Genomic DNA, 17,386 nt, shown 5'->3' on the forward strand with positions numbered 1-17,386 from the left:
CATTTCTTTTCTATTTCCTGAAGGGGATTGTGTCTTCTTTTAAGGGTACCTGCAACTTAGTCAGACAAAGATGAAAAATAAAAAACGTGCCCCATAGTTAATGTCATTTATATTAAACAGAAAAGCAGTCACGGTTTTCCCATGTAAGATATATTATTTTCAGACTACCGGTTTATTAAAATGAAATAATTTTCTTCTTGAATAATACAAAATTTTTAATTGAGAATATCATGTATGCATATAAAGAACATTTATCAAATTCAGCCCCATTACCTCCCTTCCAAATTTGTCTTTATCCTTCCACCACATTTCCCTTCCATCTTCATGGGATGTCTGCAACACAAAAAAGTAAAACGCTGACTATGTGCATAATACATTTCTAAAAATGAATACACCTATGTGTGTGTTTCTGTGTCTGTCTATATGTGATATTTATATATTTGCCTGTTATGTTTGGAAAAGTGTAAATATTAGTGTATATTTTTGGTTTACCAATTAAAATAAGAATTTGGATATAGTCTTAAAAATTGAATAACTAATTGCAAAATGTATGAAATATAAAGTGCTAATTTAAATTTCAAAATGTTTTTATATTTTTGTTTGGGAGTCTATCCTCAAAATTATTCTTTAGCTCATATTTGGAAAAGAATATATTATTCAATGACCTTTTATATCATTAAATAATTTAGAAATAAACTTTACAATTTGTAAAATTATTATTTTCAAATACAGTAAACTCCATGTAAATTTCATGTTCCTAAGGAAAGAAGAACTGATGTACACTGTCATAGAAATTTAGTAAAAAGTATTATACTAATCACCATATGTTGTAATCTTTTTACAATACACATACCTACTAAGAGACAGATATTGGGTTCAGTCTTCAAGCTGAAGATCAGAGAAACAAAGCAGCCAAACCAGTAAATGTTACATCTACATAGATGAAATGGCAAGCTTGTTTCCACAAATCCTCTGAGGCTAAAAGCTCTTAATTTTTGTCTCTTCCTCCTTATATTCTTTTTTTCTGCCCAAACATACACTCATGTCTCTACCTTTTAATGCTAAGATTAAAGGCATGTTTTCCAAAGTGCTGAGATCACTTCTGTGTGAGCTGAGGTTTTTTTAGTACTGAATCAATTTCTGATAGTCAGTGTGGCCTTGAAATAACAGACATTCTTCCAGCTCTTAATCCTGAGTCCGGAAATTAAATACATAGACCACAAACATTCACCTCCTGGGTTTAAAGATATGTATCACCATTGTCTTACCCCTATATTTGAGGCTGGCTTTGCTTTCTGAATCATCAGGTATCCTTTAACAAATCATAAATAATATATCATAATTACGTCCTTTTTAGTCTAATAAAAACAAGATTATAACTAACACATGAAAAACTATGCACAATAAGTATAAGTATATATGATATATACATGCAATAATTACATCAACATTATCTACTCCATTATCATTTGACAAATTGAGAGAAAATATATAGTTTTATCTTTCTGAGTACAAATTATTTTACCAATTTATTTTTTATTTTATTTTTCATTATCAAATTATCTTTTTATAACTCTACTTTTTATACTCTTCATTCTGTAGTGAGTTTCTATTCTGAGTCTGGTAAACAAGGAAAATTATACCTATAACTATCTTCTCTTCTATTCCCTCAGAGAAAGACATGAGGAGGAAACAATATTAACTGAGTAAGCAGGAATTCTAAGTAAGTGATACCCAAAAATTGTGAGAAATAACAAAAACAGATGACAGCCTAGAGAGACACTCAAGGTTCTTCTGCAACATTGGGGCACCCTTCTTTGGTCTATAGGCCTAGAAACTCTGACAGGCTTTTCTTTGAAGCAGAATTTTCTAAAGGACTGTCTCAACTTGTCTTGGCAAGATTTTGCAGTCACTGTTTTTGGTATCCTATTTGTCAAATTTGGACAGCATACTGTCAGCAGTTGAGAAAAGGGCACTTACTTGCCCAGTGGCTACTTTGCCACAAATAAAGTTAACTCCATGTAGAGTTTCTTTGATACTCTATGTCTTCTCTGAGATAGAATGGTTTTAACAGGAGCAGTCATGTCTAATTTTTATAAAACTGCCTGTTATTAAAACACTTTAAATGTCATATTTTGTAGGTGTTGAAGTGTTTGAAGATGACTTGCCTGCTTGACCTTGATAACATGCCTATTGTCCCTATAAGTTCAATTGCAATAGTTGACTAATTACTAACCTGTATTTCTTTATTATCCCATATAGTTGGTAATAATCACTTTCAAGAATTAGAAATTTGCATTATACTGTTAAATGGGCTATATATGTACAATACCTTGAGCAAGATTAGAAACATATGCATACTATATTTTAACCAAATTAATCTCATGTGTGTATCAATATACCAATTTTGTTTACAATAAAGAAAATCCAATCCATTGTTAAAATATTTAAAACTAGTAGACACTTTTTTAAAATTAGATTTTATAATCTTTTTATTTATCATATATATATCTTTCCTTTTTTGTCATCAGATTGGATTCAATAATCCACCCCTTTTATTTCTATAATATATATATTCCATTTTTTCAAAACAAAAGCCTTGAATCTTATCCCTTCTGTTTAAGTTTCTTACTGACTGTAACCAACACCATTTTGCAATCAATTCTCATAAAAGATTACAAATACCATAACCCAATGAGCAACCAAAAACCTTCCACAGCACCTCTTGGATATGTGGACATTCTGTTCTCAAAGTTATTTCCAGCTTTCTGGGAGGGACAGCACTTCTTTAGGAAATCTAGAAAAGAAAAATTGGGGTTAATTGTCAAGCTGTATCAGTTTTTTCAGTCTCAGCATAATGGGAAAATACAGAGCTTGTCTCCAGTCCTGACTAAAGTAGCCTATGAAGCTGGATCATCTCAGCTTGCATCTGGAAATTGTTCAATGTCAATCTTTAGTTGGTGTCATTCAGCTTATTTGTGTTGTCATAGTTCTGGTGAAATTGTCATTGTGGGGCTCCTTCTTCTTTTGGAGACTCCAAAGGTCACTGATATTTATTGTTTTGGTTCACTATCAAAAACTGGTAGAGAATCAAACCAAAAATCATGTACAGGAAGGTAGATGAAACTTTTTTTCTGGAACTAATTAATACTCTATATGACCATTAATATCCCGACAAAAACTTTAAAATTCATATATATTATATAAATTCATATATTTATATAAATAGAGTATTTGTGCTTTAAGAAAAGCTTTCAAAAGTCAATATGAAATCAAAGAATTAAGAGCAACAGTCCTTAAATAGTTGTTTTCCTCCTGTTCCATAAAAGCTGATTCTTCTGGCATGGGAAATTCCAACTCCAAAGCCAGCTTTAACCTTTAATTTGACTGTGATTACAAAAAGAATCCTTTGCACTATATGACTGTAGAGAAAACAAACAAATATTTGGGAAGATTTATGAAATATATCCTGCTCTGAGAAGTGGTTTCAACTTTGACAGGAAAGCACTAAACTGAATTTGGAATAAAGGCCTGCAAGAGGTGTTTCCTGATGGCAAAATATTACCTTGATAATCACTTACTGACCCACATTCCTTTGTTCATTGCCTTAATTTGCCACACTTTCTGCATAATTCAGAATGGAAGAGTGGTGTGTTGGGATTACATTTATAAAAAAGATTTTTTTCCAGAAAGGCCCTGCCCCAGTCCCACATAATTAAACCTTTTGAAATTTTGGTTTTTCTTTAAACCTCTTGAAATCACCTCCCCTATCCATGTATTATCATCATTGCCCTGACTTTCAATATTAATAGTATCTCCCATCGAATTCTCAAAATTGTGCTGATCTTAATTGTAAAGACCAAATTACTGTTTTTCTCTGTGCATTAGTATTTTCAAAAGACAGACATTTAATTATTTTTTTGTCTAGCTTCTCAATTTGGTGTAATATAATTTACCGTTGAAATCAGCCTTTGTAAGAAATCCATGAAGTCTTCCCTTGGGCCCTGTAAATGATTTGATTTTCTTTCCTGCTTCTACAATTCTGTACCAAACATTCAAAGCTGCTGTATGGCATGAACTGGGGAAGTGATCCTAATAATATATTGCCTTTCAAAAGTAGCATAATCTCCTTTTCTAAGAATTTTGATCTTGGGAAAAGTCCATACCTCTCGGTTTAGTATTTTGTTCAGTATTTGCAACCTCTTCTCTGAATCAGGGAGCCCACTGTAATTGTAATCCAGGCTATATGATATCTTTGAGCAAATTTATCCAGTCCATAGAGTTAAACTTATTATAAACTGAACATATGTTTATCATTTGATTCACAAATGGTGAACAGATGCCATATGAGACTACAGCTCCTTGGATTTCCTTAAATACAACATTGTCACAGGCTTATAAGTAGCTTTGATATAGTATCCTTTATTTTGTACCTCCTGTAAGGTTACTGGGTATATTAATGTTGTTTCTTTTAAGATGTCACAGTGTTCTTTTTTTAACCTTAAAATGCAATGTTTAATTTGTTCTCTGTGTAATTACTCAGTCTGGGTTTGAATATCTCTATAATCTGTCAATAAGTTTTTAAATAAGCTTTTCCAAGGCACTCATATCAACCAACATTTTTAGAGACAAATCAAGAATTATCAAAATGATTATTTACAGTATATCAATCCTGGTAGAGTTGATTATCCTTCACTTAATTCTTCCATTTTAAACCATGTATTATAGAATGATACATAGACCTAATTCTCCATTTTTAATAGTGCATTCCATTTTTAATGTGGGAAAAACTCTTTTGTAACTAATCCCTTCCTTTAAAAATTTCCAGTTGATTTACCAAGTCTGCCTACAATATTAGTGAACTGTGTGGCATATCACATTTGATAAGTAGCTTTTGGCCATGAGCTGAGGGTCCCAAACCACGGGGAGGATCTTTAGCAAAAGACTGGTAGCTTCCCAAAGTTTGGGTGGCAATTAAACCAGGGATTCAGGTAGGAATGGCTAAGCTCAGTCTTGAGCCTGGGCCAGTGACATCAAAGTGGATTTTTCATGAATTCGTACTTCGATACTGGGTTCCAATATGTACCACAATATATAAAAGGCCCAGATACAGGTATTGCAGATCTAGCTTCAAGCTAAAGATCACAGAAACAATGCACCCAAGGCACTAGATCTTACTTCTACCCAGCTAAAATGCTTACTCCTGGGATTAAAGGTATATACCACCAAGCCATAGCTCCACAGCTGCTTGGATTAAATTTGTGTATCACCCTGTCTGATCGCTCTAGCTTGAGGCTGGCTATGTTTTCTGAATGCCAAGACAAGCTTTAATAAATCATAAGTAATCTATCCACACACTGCAATCTTCTTGTACCTTTATAGGCAACATGTCCTTCTTTAGAATAGAAAATTTTTCTCCTATGATGTGTTAAATACATATTCTTGGTTCTTGAGCTGGGATTCTGTTGGGGCCCATGAAAGTGTCTCCAAACAATCTTTACATAAGGTCAAAGGGTTCAAACCCAATATAGTTCTTTCAAGGTTAAAAAACAGAATTTTGGCCTAAGGTGTGGCTATTGTCTGTAATGCCTTGACAATAAGATATTTGGCCTAAGGAGTGAGTAATGGATATCTTACCCTAACATCCAGGTATCTGGTTTAAGGATGTGGTTACATCCCGGGCAGTGGTGGCACATGCCTTTAATCCCAACACTCGGGAGGCAGAGACAGGTGGATCTTTGTGAGTTCGAGACCAAGCCTAGTCTACCGATCGAGTTCCAGGACAGGCTCCAAAACAATACAGAGAGACCCTGTCTCAAAAAACAAAACAAAACAAAAAAAGGATGTGGTTACTTGATGTTTTGTGTGTTGAGAACCTAATGATGCTTGCTTGTTCTTTGCATCTTCATAAGGAAGTTTTTGCCTTTTCCACTTGGATCGGGGTATAAAAGAAATTTCAATAATAACCTCAGGCCTGATCCTGGTGTTTACCATGTGCCCTCCCAACAATATCTCTTGTCTCTTGCTTATTCCTTTCCTCAAACCACATTCTTCTTTCCAAGCACAGACCAGTTAAGCCCAACAAGAATAGATAGACGCCATATCAATATGAATTACTGACAGATGGAGACAAACATGCATCATGAGCATGGAGGACAGAATTTATGCACACCCAGAGATGAAAACATATAAAAGGTGAACACTCAGACAATTGGTAAATATGTAAATGTTGCTAGTTAATCTCAGGAGTAAAAAGTGTATACGGTGGAGTTACTAGACAGAAAAATAATGGTCAGTGGACTACACATTTACTTGGGTAAATTTTGAAAGCCATATGAACTGGGATAAAGCAGAATCAAGAACAGAAATTGTGGATATTATAAATCTCTCTCTTCCAAATCAGAGCCAGAAATGAAGCAATTTCTGGGCTGTTCTAGGATTTGGGGAAGTCATGGTAAGTCCCCAACCATGCTTCCATGCAGTTATACCCATGGGTGTGAGGGTTTCAGAGCCACTGCTGAGAAAGGGGAGTGCAATAGAGGTAATAAGTAATGGAGAGAGGAAATGAAGGGCAGCTACTACCTTGCTCTTCTGCTCTGGCACTTGGGCTAATGAAAGCCAGTGGGCACCAAGGTCCTCGAGCGACTGTAATGGTTGCAGTTGATTTTGCAAGACAAAGCCAACCACTGCCCTATGCTGTGGTTGACCGTTGCACTGCCTGGGCCCAGCAATAGCTGTGGTTAGGGCTGAGGCCTCTGGGAGCAGCTACCACAACTGGAGTCCCTAGTCCCATGCAGGATCATAGGAGACACAGGGATCTTGGAAACTGCCATTCACAGAACAGCCAAGACTCTTTGAAAATGTGCATTAATACAGTATTTAAGAAGCTGCTTGGAAAGATTTTATTAAGAAAGGTCTTCACAAGGAAGGACAAAGAAAGCCACTCTTACAGTATTTGGAACACATTTTATGTCCTAAATAAGCCTCAAAAGTAGAAAATTAGGACAGGTAGCTTTCAAACTTTAAATGACTTTCAGAATTTATTAGAGGATATTTAAAGGTTATGGCATTGTTTTAGAGTATCTGCTGGAGATTTGGAGCCTTTTAGCAACATTCTGAAAGGATATAGTGACCCTAGCTTACCTAGAAAATTAACTAAAGAAGGTGGGTAGGTTCTCTTGCAGGTTGAGAATGATATTCTTAACCCAAAAAATGCTATGCTGTTTACTAAAGGCCATGAGAAGTTTATGTGCTTCCTACATGACATAATCCAATGTCTATATTTTGAAAAGAAGGAACATTATTGTGGTTGTACTTACCTGCTTCCCTGGCCAAAGTATTAAATCCTTATTATGAAGCAGTACATTGTAACCTACAGAAATGCTGTGTAGAATTTAGGAGATATTTTTGTAGAGAACCAAGTGTATTCTGTGTTCCTTATACTGAAAAACAAGTTGGTTTTTTCAAAGTAATGATTATTGGACATTTGCTTTCACTCTATTTTTGGGGCAAATTTGTAATCCTTTTCCAGCTGATAGATTGTTACAATTTTCACAAATGCATTCTTTAATATTTTCCAAAAATGAAAGGTAAGATTGCATTACATATGCTATGTTGGTTCTTACTGATGTTTTCTACAGTGGAAGAGTCACATATGTTGTTAATGTTAAAGGTTATGTGGTACAAATGGCTCCATCTTCAGCACTGATATTAGCATTGTGAACTGAAGCTATGATTTTTCCAGATTTTACTAAATAGTTCATGTAATCTTTATACTGATAGTCATTATACCTTTATGACTATTTGTGTTATAGGAAGAGTTCCATGGGACTTCAGACAGGTCAACTCACCCCCAGAAGACCAAGCAATGAGGAGCCACCTGAGAGTGCCAGTTTACACTAGCCCCCACTCAGAGCAGAGGTGAGCTGTGGCCCCAAACTCAGGACAATTTCCTTCTTCTATTCCACACTAGGCTCAGATGTATTTAGTGCAGAATTCTACCAGAAATTCATAGATGAGCTAATACCAACACTCCTCAAAGTGTTCCACAAAATAGGGGCAAAAGGTTCATTGCCAATCTCTTTTTACAAGGCTACAATTAACTTCGAACCCAAGCCATACACAGATACAACTAAGAAAGAGAACCACAGACCAATATCAGTCATGAACTTTGATTTAAAGATACTTTAAAAATACGAGCAAGTTGAATCAAACAACACATCAGAAAAATTATCCACCATAATCAAGTAGGCATCATCCCAACAATACAGGGATAGTTCAACATATGAAAATCTATCAAAGTAATCCAACATATAGACAAACTGTAAAAGATAAAACACATGATCATCTCAATTAACACTGGAAAAGCCTTTGACAAAATCAAACACCCATTCATGATAAAGGTCCAGGAGATGCCAGAGATAATATTGAACACAATAAAAGTGATATACTGTAAATGAGAATCCAACATCACACTAAATGGAGAGAAACACAAGGTGATTCCTTTAAAATCAACAAGACAATGATGTCCATTCTCTCCATATCTCTTCAATATTATCCTTGAAGTTCTAGCTAGAATAATAAGACAACAAAAGGATATCAAGGGGATACAAATTGGAAAAGAAGAAATCAAACTTTCACTATTTACAGATGATAGATAGTTTACATAAGTGACCAATAAAACTCTACACAGGATCTCCTTCACCTGATAAACACCTTCAGCAATGTGGGAGGATACAAGATTCACTCAAAAAAATTAATAGCCCTTTGATATACAGATGATAAGTGGGTGAGAAATCAGAGAAACATCACCCTTTACAATAGCTACAAACAACATAAAATATCTTGGGATAATGCTAATCAAATAAGTGAAAGACCTGTATGGCAATAACTTTGAGTCTTTAAATAAATAAATTAAAGAAGATGCCAGAAAATGGAAAGATCTCCCATGCTTGTCCATAGTCAGGATCAAGACAGTAAAAAATGTCAATCTTGCCAAAATTGATCTACAGATTCAATGTAATCCCTAACAAAATCCCAGCACAGTTTTTCACAGACCTTGAAAGGATAATAATCAAATTTATATGGAAAAGCAAAAAAAGACCCAGGATAACCAAAACAACCCTGTATAATAAAGGAAATTCTGGAGACATCACCATTCTTAACGTCTAGCTCTTTTATAGAGCTATATTCATGAAAACAGGTTGGTATTGGCACAAAAATAGACATGTATACAAATGGAATCTAATTGACAGCCCTGATATTAAACCACACCCCTAATGAGCACAAGATTTTTGACTAAGAAGCTAAAATTTTACAATGGAAAACAGAAAGCATCTTTAATAAGTAGTGCTGGCATAACTGAATTCTGTCAAATAGAAGACTGCAGATAATCCATTTCTGTTGCCATGCACAAAACTTAAGTCCTAATAGATCAAAGAACTCAACATAGATCCAGGCACAGTAAACCTCTCAGAAGGGTAAATAGGAGGTACCCTTGAATGAATTGGTACATGAGACTGCTTCATGAACATATGACCAGTAGCACATTCAATGAGATCAACAATTAATAAGTGGGAACTCATAAAACTGAGAAGCTTCTGTAAGGTAGAGGACACAGTTAACAAGACAAAAAGGAAGCCAATAGAATGGGAAAAGATATTCGACAACCTCACATCCGACAGAGGACTGATATCCAAAATTTATAAAGAACTGAACAAGCAAGTCTCCAAAACACCAAAAGATGCAGTTAAAAAGTGGGGTACAGAACTACATAAAGAATTCACGCTAGAGGAGGCTAAAATGCCTGAGAGACACTCAAAAAGTGCTCAACATAGTTATCCATTGCAGAAATGCAAATAAAAACAACTTTTTGATACCATCTCACTCCTGTTATAATGGCTAAAATCAAAATCACCAATGACAGTTTATGCTGGAGAGGATGTGGACCAAAGGGAACACTCCTCCACTGCTGGTAGGAGTGCCAACTGATACAGCCAGTTTGGAAATCAGTATGGAGATTCCTAAGGACAATGGGAATCAGGCTACCACAAGACCCAGCAATTCCACTCTTAGGCATATACCCAAAACATACACATTCATACAAGGACATCTATTGCACTATGTTCATGGCAGCATTATTTGTAATAAATGAAATGTTGAAACTGGAATGCAAATGGATGGCATTAGAAGAAACCATTCTGTGTGAGGTAACCCAGTCACAAAGAGACAAACATAGTATGTACTCACTCATATATGGATTTTAGACATGAAGCAGGGGAATGCCAGTCTACAATCCAATTACCAGGGAGTCTAGGAGACAGGTTTTACCCTAAAAGAGATATGCATGGTACCCCTGAGAAGGAAAATGGGACAGGATCTCCAGAGTGGATTGTGAGCATGGGTGGAGGGGAGAGAGAGCTGGGGAAAAGTGACTGGGAAAAGAAAAGGGCATAGGAGGAAAAGGGGAGCAGGTAGGTTGATTTGGGGAAGAATAGAGTAGAGCAGGATGGAAGCTACTATAATAGAGGAAGTCATTATATGCTTGGGGAGAGATCTGGCACTAGAGACATTTGCAGAGATCTACAAGGAAAACACAATGTGGCAATCTAAGCAATAGTGGAGAGGTTACCTTAAATGCCCTTCTCTGATAATGAGATTGACAACTACCTTTTATGCCATCCTAGAGCATTCATCCAGTGGATGGAAGCAGATGCAGACACCCACACTAAACACTGAATTGTCCTTCTGGAAACCAGTTGCAGTGATGGAGGAGTGATGAGTAAATGGGTCAAGACATGGCTGGTGAAAATCATATAAACAGTCGACCTGAACAAGTGAGAGCTCATGAATCCCAGACTGATGACTGAGAGGACAGCATGGGATTGCTCCAGAACCCCTGACTATGGGTGTCAATGAGGAGACCTCAGCAATCTTTAGGACCTCGTTTACTATATTAGTATTTATCCCTGGCATCTGAATGGATTTGGGAGCCCATTGAACATGGAGGTATGCTCTCTCAGCCTGGACACATGTTGGAGGTCACAGGTACTGCCCTGGATGATATGACCCACTTTGGAGATCCCCCATGAATGGCCTCACCTTCCCTGGATTGTGGAGTGGGTATCGGGTGGGAGTTGGGCAGGTTGGTGTGGGGCAGGGGAGGAGAGCATGGTGAGGAAGCTTGGATTGACATGTGAATTAAGCTTGTTTCTAATTTAAATAAAAATGTCTTCATGAAAAAAACATTACATAAGATAATTTCATTAGAATATTCTAACTGTTCATTAATGAAGGATTATGTAAAGTTTGTGAATATGTGTTAATAAATGCACTATAGTACTGAAAAAATAAGAAAGACAAGACCATTCCATGTACCTGAACTCAAAATAATCAGGTAAAATGATGTTTTAGCAAATTCAAAATGCCATTCATCAAAGGAAATTACCATGTTTTTTTGGCTTAGATAAAGGTTCATTGAAAGTTTCCTGATCCACATTCCCAAGATAATGAGTCAACTGATAAACTGACAAAGATGATTGCTTTATCTCAGGTAGAATTAATTCAGTAGTCACATGCTTTTTTATCATCAAATATATCAAAAGTCTAAGAAAAACAATTTAGTTTGACAAGCAATACTGCTACTCAAATTGTCAAACAATGTGCTATGTGCCCACAATATTTACCTACGCCTCATTTAGGAAAAAATGCTCAAGGTCTTCTTGCTAATCCTCTATGACACCTAGATGTTATTCATATTACAGAATTTGGCAACATAAAATATATATGTCTTGCATTTGATACTTGCTTAGGGATTCTAATGGCTACTTCACCAACTAATGGAGCCATTAAGCTTGTGATAACTTATTACTTTAACTTCTTTTCATATATTAATCCCAATAATTATTAAAATAGATAACATATCTGGATATATTATGAAAGAGTTTCAGAAATTTTGTTCCCAATGGAAAATTAAACATAAAACAGATATGCTTTATAATCCCCAATGCCAAGGAATTGTGGGGTGGTGTGCCCACGAATACTTGAATATACAACTTCTAAAAATAAAGAAAGGGGAATTGTACTTACAGTCTCCACAAAATACATTAAATCATGCAGTCTTCATTTTAAATTTTCTGAATATGGATGCCTTTGAGCAATCTTCTGTGACTGGATTCTGGCATGATGGCACTCCAGTGACTTTTACTCAAGTTGAATGGAAAGATATTAGCCCTGGATGCTTCAAGCACCTGATCCTGTTTTTATATGGAGTCAATATCATGATTGCATATTTTCACAGGTAGAAAATTATTCTTGATAGCTGCTTGAAAGCTTGGTGAGTTGTGTGGAACAGAAGACAGACCTCATGACATCATATCTACTGAAGCCTTCCTAGATACGCTGGAATGAGGTGTGCTGAATCTTTGTTCTTGATCCTCTGATGTCATCATTCTACAGTCTGAGAAGGGAAAGAGATTATGGCAATGGTTGAAAATTTCCACCTTCTGGACAAAACATCTCTTGTGATTTTGGCAATTCTGCATCCAACCAAGGACTGAATATTTGGCAGTTTACCTACACTATATCTTGAGATACAAAAATCATGTTAGCCATTTGAAACTCATTTTTGCTGTTGAAATAGAAACCCTGGCAGCCTACAATCCTATGGCCAGAGAGTCTGGGAAACAGAAACTTCATTTAGTGGCTGATCGAAGAAGAGGCAGACTCCCTTGGTTAAGTACTGAGCTGAACTCAAGAAAGCCAGTAACAGAGAGGGAGGACTGATGATCAAAGGGATTAAGACTGGGCTGGTTTAACCCCCAGAAACAGCTGACCAGACAAAGGTTAACTCTTGAATCCCAGGCATCAGCCTGGGAAGCCAGCATGGGACTGATCAAGACCCCCTGAATCTGGGTGTCAGTGAGGAGGCCTAGGGAATCTATTGAGCCTTGGGCAGCAGATCAGTACCCATCCCAAGTATACACACGGACTTTGGACTCCCATAGAACAATGTGAGGTACACTCTCACCCTGAACTCTTGGGGAAGGGTCTAGGCCCTGCCCTATATGAAATGACAGACTATGGACACCCCCATGGAGGGCCTCACCCTCCCTGGGGGAATGAGGGGATAACGGGGGGGGGTTGGGGGAGGGCACGGGAGGATGGGAGGGAATGGGAGAGGGACCTGGAACTGACTTGTGAAGCAACCTCATTTCTTATGTAAATTTAAACTGGAAAATAAAATATAAAAAAAAGAAAAAAAAGACAACAGTTGAGTAAATTTTCATAAAAGAAAAAAAAAGAAATAGAAACCCTGGAAAACAGAAGCCTCAATGACTACCAATCTAGAAGAAAAGGACCCATTAAAACAACTGATCATTTGTGGAAGCAAGGTGTAGTTAAAACTTCTCCTCAAGACAAAATCACAGAAATTCATAATTAGGTTCTGCACCTCCAGCCATATCACCCTGAACATGCCCAATCTCAAATGAGCTCAGCCTTAGGTGCTAGACTGGTTAAGAACCCAAATGGAGTTATTGAAGGGACCTTACAAATTGATGGAAACAATTGGGAAAAAAGCTTTTCTGCTAGTACTCAAAACTCAAGGACCATGACAATTCAAACTTTCCTTTGGAAGTTAAAGCAGCAATGGAATTGGAATCTAATAAATGAAAAAACTTATACCTCACCCACAGCAAATACATTTTTTGTTCTTTGCTTGAATCAAAATTTTGATATTTGTAGTCTAGCTAATTCAGTTATTGTTATAATCATACTATCATTAATATTAATGATTGAATTATGGTATTGACCTGATACTATTTGCAAACTTTCTTATATTATGAAAGTGTTTATGGATGGAAAATAGTCAGTGGTCAAACAGAGAAGTTTCGCATAATGTAAACAGTATTTAGATTAGATGTAATTGAAAAGGCTGATTTGGAACTTGATGAAGCTAAAATTTTTGGAGATAACTTGAACCAATTTTCAAATGCCATTTCTCCCTAAGAGAAGTTATTGTAGCTATAGAACCATATATATTGCTTGGCATTGCCAAGTGGCTTGTAAACACTCAATGGAAATTCGGTTCAGAAGTACATGGGGTCAAGCTATGCATTGTCTTTTAACTCTCTATAAACAGAAGCTGATAGTCAATGTTGGTTAAGATCTTTTTTGCCTCCAGTCCACTTAAGACAGGACAAGCATGGCAGAATCTGTGTTTTAGTGATGAGTAAGTATGGAAGGTGGAAAAATTCAACATAAGAAAGACAGAGTCATCTGTCCTATAGCAGATGCACAGGTGTTATTAATTAAGTTAATAAAGGGGAACTGTCAGGGCCCTAAATGTGATTCTATTCCACCTTGACAGAGAGTTCAAATACACTATTGCTCTTTCAATGTTAAACAACATAATATTTGGCCCACGGTGTGGGTATTGTGTGTCTTGCCTTGACAACAGGATATTTGGCCTGAGGGGCAACTAATGGATATCTTACCTTAACAACAAGATATTTGGTTTAGGGTGTGGGTACTTGATGTTTTGGGTATTGAGAAGGTAGTGATGATTGCTTATTCTTTGTATCTTCATAAGAAAGCCGTTTCTCTTCCTGCTTTGGATATAAGGACTTTGAATAATGTCTTTGGGTCAAATACTGGTATTAAACAAGTGCCCTCCCAACTCTTTCTCTTGTCTCTCGTCTATTCTTTTCCTCAATCCGCACTCTTCTTTTCAAACACAGACCAGACAAGCCAGGCATTACCAGACAGAAGCCCCAACCACACGAATGCCTGACAGGATTCTTCTGTTTCTTTTTTATCCTGGTTTCATAATTTTGGTCTTTTCATGGTGTCTCAGATTTCTTGGATTTTTGGTGTTAGGAGTTTTTGAGGTTTAACATTTTCTTCGACTGATAAATCAACTTCTTCTATAAGGTCTTCAAAGCCTGAGATTCTCTCTTCTGATTTTTATATACTTTTGGTGATGCTTGCATTTGTAGTTCCTGTTTGATTACCCAGATTTTCCATTTACTGATTTCCCTGTTTGTGTTTTCTTTATTGCTGCTATTTTTATTTTAATGTCTTTAATATTTTTCTTCACATGTTTCTTTGATTTTTTCTTGACATTTTCACCCTTCCTTATGCTTTCCCTCCATATTTTTTTGTTTTTCTTTTCCTCAATTTCTTCATGGGAGTTTTTAATATCCTATTTATGAGTCTCTATTATCTTCATACAGTAATTTTAAAGGTAATTATCTTGTGCTACAGCTGTGTTCATTATTTCAGGTCTAACCATCACAGAATATTTATCTCTGGTGATGCCATATTGGCCTAGATGTTGGTGATAATATTCTTACACTAGTGTTTAGGCTTCTTCATCAGGGATGATTGTTTAGATGTGTCTTTTTTTGTTTGTTGTTGTTGTTTCTGTTTCTGCTTTGGTTTTCTTGTTTATGTGGCTTACATTTTTGGTGGCCCGAGTGACCTCTGATCTATTAAAGAATCTCTCTCCAAATTGTGAGCTCACCTTCTGTTGTTTAGCATGTCTTTGGTGCATCATGGGGTTTCTATTATTCTGATTGGTTTGACCTGCACCTGCGCAGCATAAGTTGGATCACTCATTTGTTTTCTGACAATTGTGGACTTAACCTGACCAGTGGAAATCTGCTGGGGTTAGAAGCAGTGTCTGGTAGGGGGTGTGTGTTGAGCCTTATACATGTATGCTGTGATGTGAGACTTTGGAAATACAATCCCTGTAATAGGGCAGTTCTTCTGGCAGGTGGGTCTCTCAACTGTACTCCTGACGGGAGTAGTCTAATACTGGCCAGTAGAAGTCTGCTGGGGTTGAGTGTAGAGTCTGTCAGAGAGGACTGGATGAACATATTGGGCTGCAGAATGTGTCTTTGGGAATATAATCTAGGGATTGGGACTGCTCAGCTGGTGGGCAAGTCACTTACCTGTTCTTCTGACTGGTGTTTAATTACAGTTTCTTAACATCTATGTATACTTTCAATACATAACATTTTCAGATTTGGCAATAGAATTAAAAGACATGAACAAACAACATGTTCAAAAATATGTAAGATATATATTAATGTTTGATGATTTAAGAATTAGTGCTATCATTTTATATTTTCTTAAGATATTTCTTTTTAATATTCAATTGTTCAAATATACCCACTTAAGAAGATATAAATTTCAGCTTTCTTAATAAAGGCTAATTGTGCATGTATTGAAAAAAAACCTTTTCAAATATTTGCAGAGTAATAGTTTATGGGTTGGTATATTAGCGAAGGGTCAAGCCCAGAACAAATTTAGTGCTCTCTAAGAAAAAAAATCTAAAAACATATTATATTCATAAATAACTGGATCAAATAATGTCTAAAATTAGTTTTGTGATGTTTTTCAACTCTTGTAATACTCAAGGGAAATGCATTGACAGTTGTAACTGCATTTTCCCAGAGTAAATTTATATTAGGTAACTTTTCCTTAGACAAATTATAAAATAAATCTACAGAGATGGGCTCAGATGAATGACAATGAGGATAATCAAACATCAGAGTACTAAAAATGTATTTTCTGGGTAAAATGCTAGCACTTCTCATTGTGGCAGCCTCTATGGTCTATAATGTATTGATACCCCATTTTATCAGAAACAAAGTGCAGTCTATTATCTAAATGAATATATGGCTACTGGTACTTATTTATTCCCATTAAAAATAAGTTTACTTAAACCTAATTTACTTCACCATATGAAACCTAAATCACTTAAAGGGGATGTAAACAAAAGCAGCAAAATATGAAATATCTGTGTAAGGAAGACCTCCCTAAATTGGAAAAGACAAAACTGGAATCTTAACCTAATCCAACATATAGTTAATAACTAAAAACAAGATCAAAACATGAATAAACATTTTAAGGCATTTTTATAAAGATTAATATGAAAGAAATTTGAAGAATTTAACAATATACCTAATAACATCCTCTAAATAGTACTGGATCCTCTGTGTTAGGTTCTTTTCTCATTTTCTTGTGAAAAATACTTCATAAAGCAGCAAAGAAATAAATGTTGATTTTGGAATAGTTTAAAATGCATACAGTCTCAGCCTGGACTCTTGGTGGAGGGCCTAGGCCCTACCCTAGATGAAATGACAGACTCTGGAAATCCTCCATGTAGGGCCTCAACCTCCCTGAGGATCGGAGTGGAGATTCGGTGGGGGAATGGGGGGCCTGGTAGGGGGAGCAGGGCAGGAGGGGAGGGAGAGGGAGCTGGGACTTACCTGTCAAGCAAGTTTGTTTAAATAAAGGAGAAAAAGATATATCAATATTGAGAAAATTTTAAAAATGCATACATTCTATCAAGGTCAGAAAGCATAGCAGCATGAATATG

This window comes from Mesocricetus auratus, unplaced genomic scaffold, assembly GCF_017639785.1.
Source record: "Mesocricetus auratus isolate SY011 unplaced genomic scaffold, BCM_Maur_2.0 Super-Scaffold_100003, whole genome shotgun sequence".
NCBI classification, from domain to species: domain Eukaryota; kingdom Metazoa; phylum Chordata; class Mammalia; order Rodentia; family Cricetidae; genus Mesocricetus; species Mesocricetus auratus.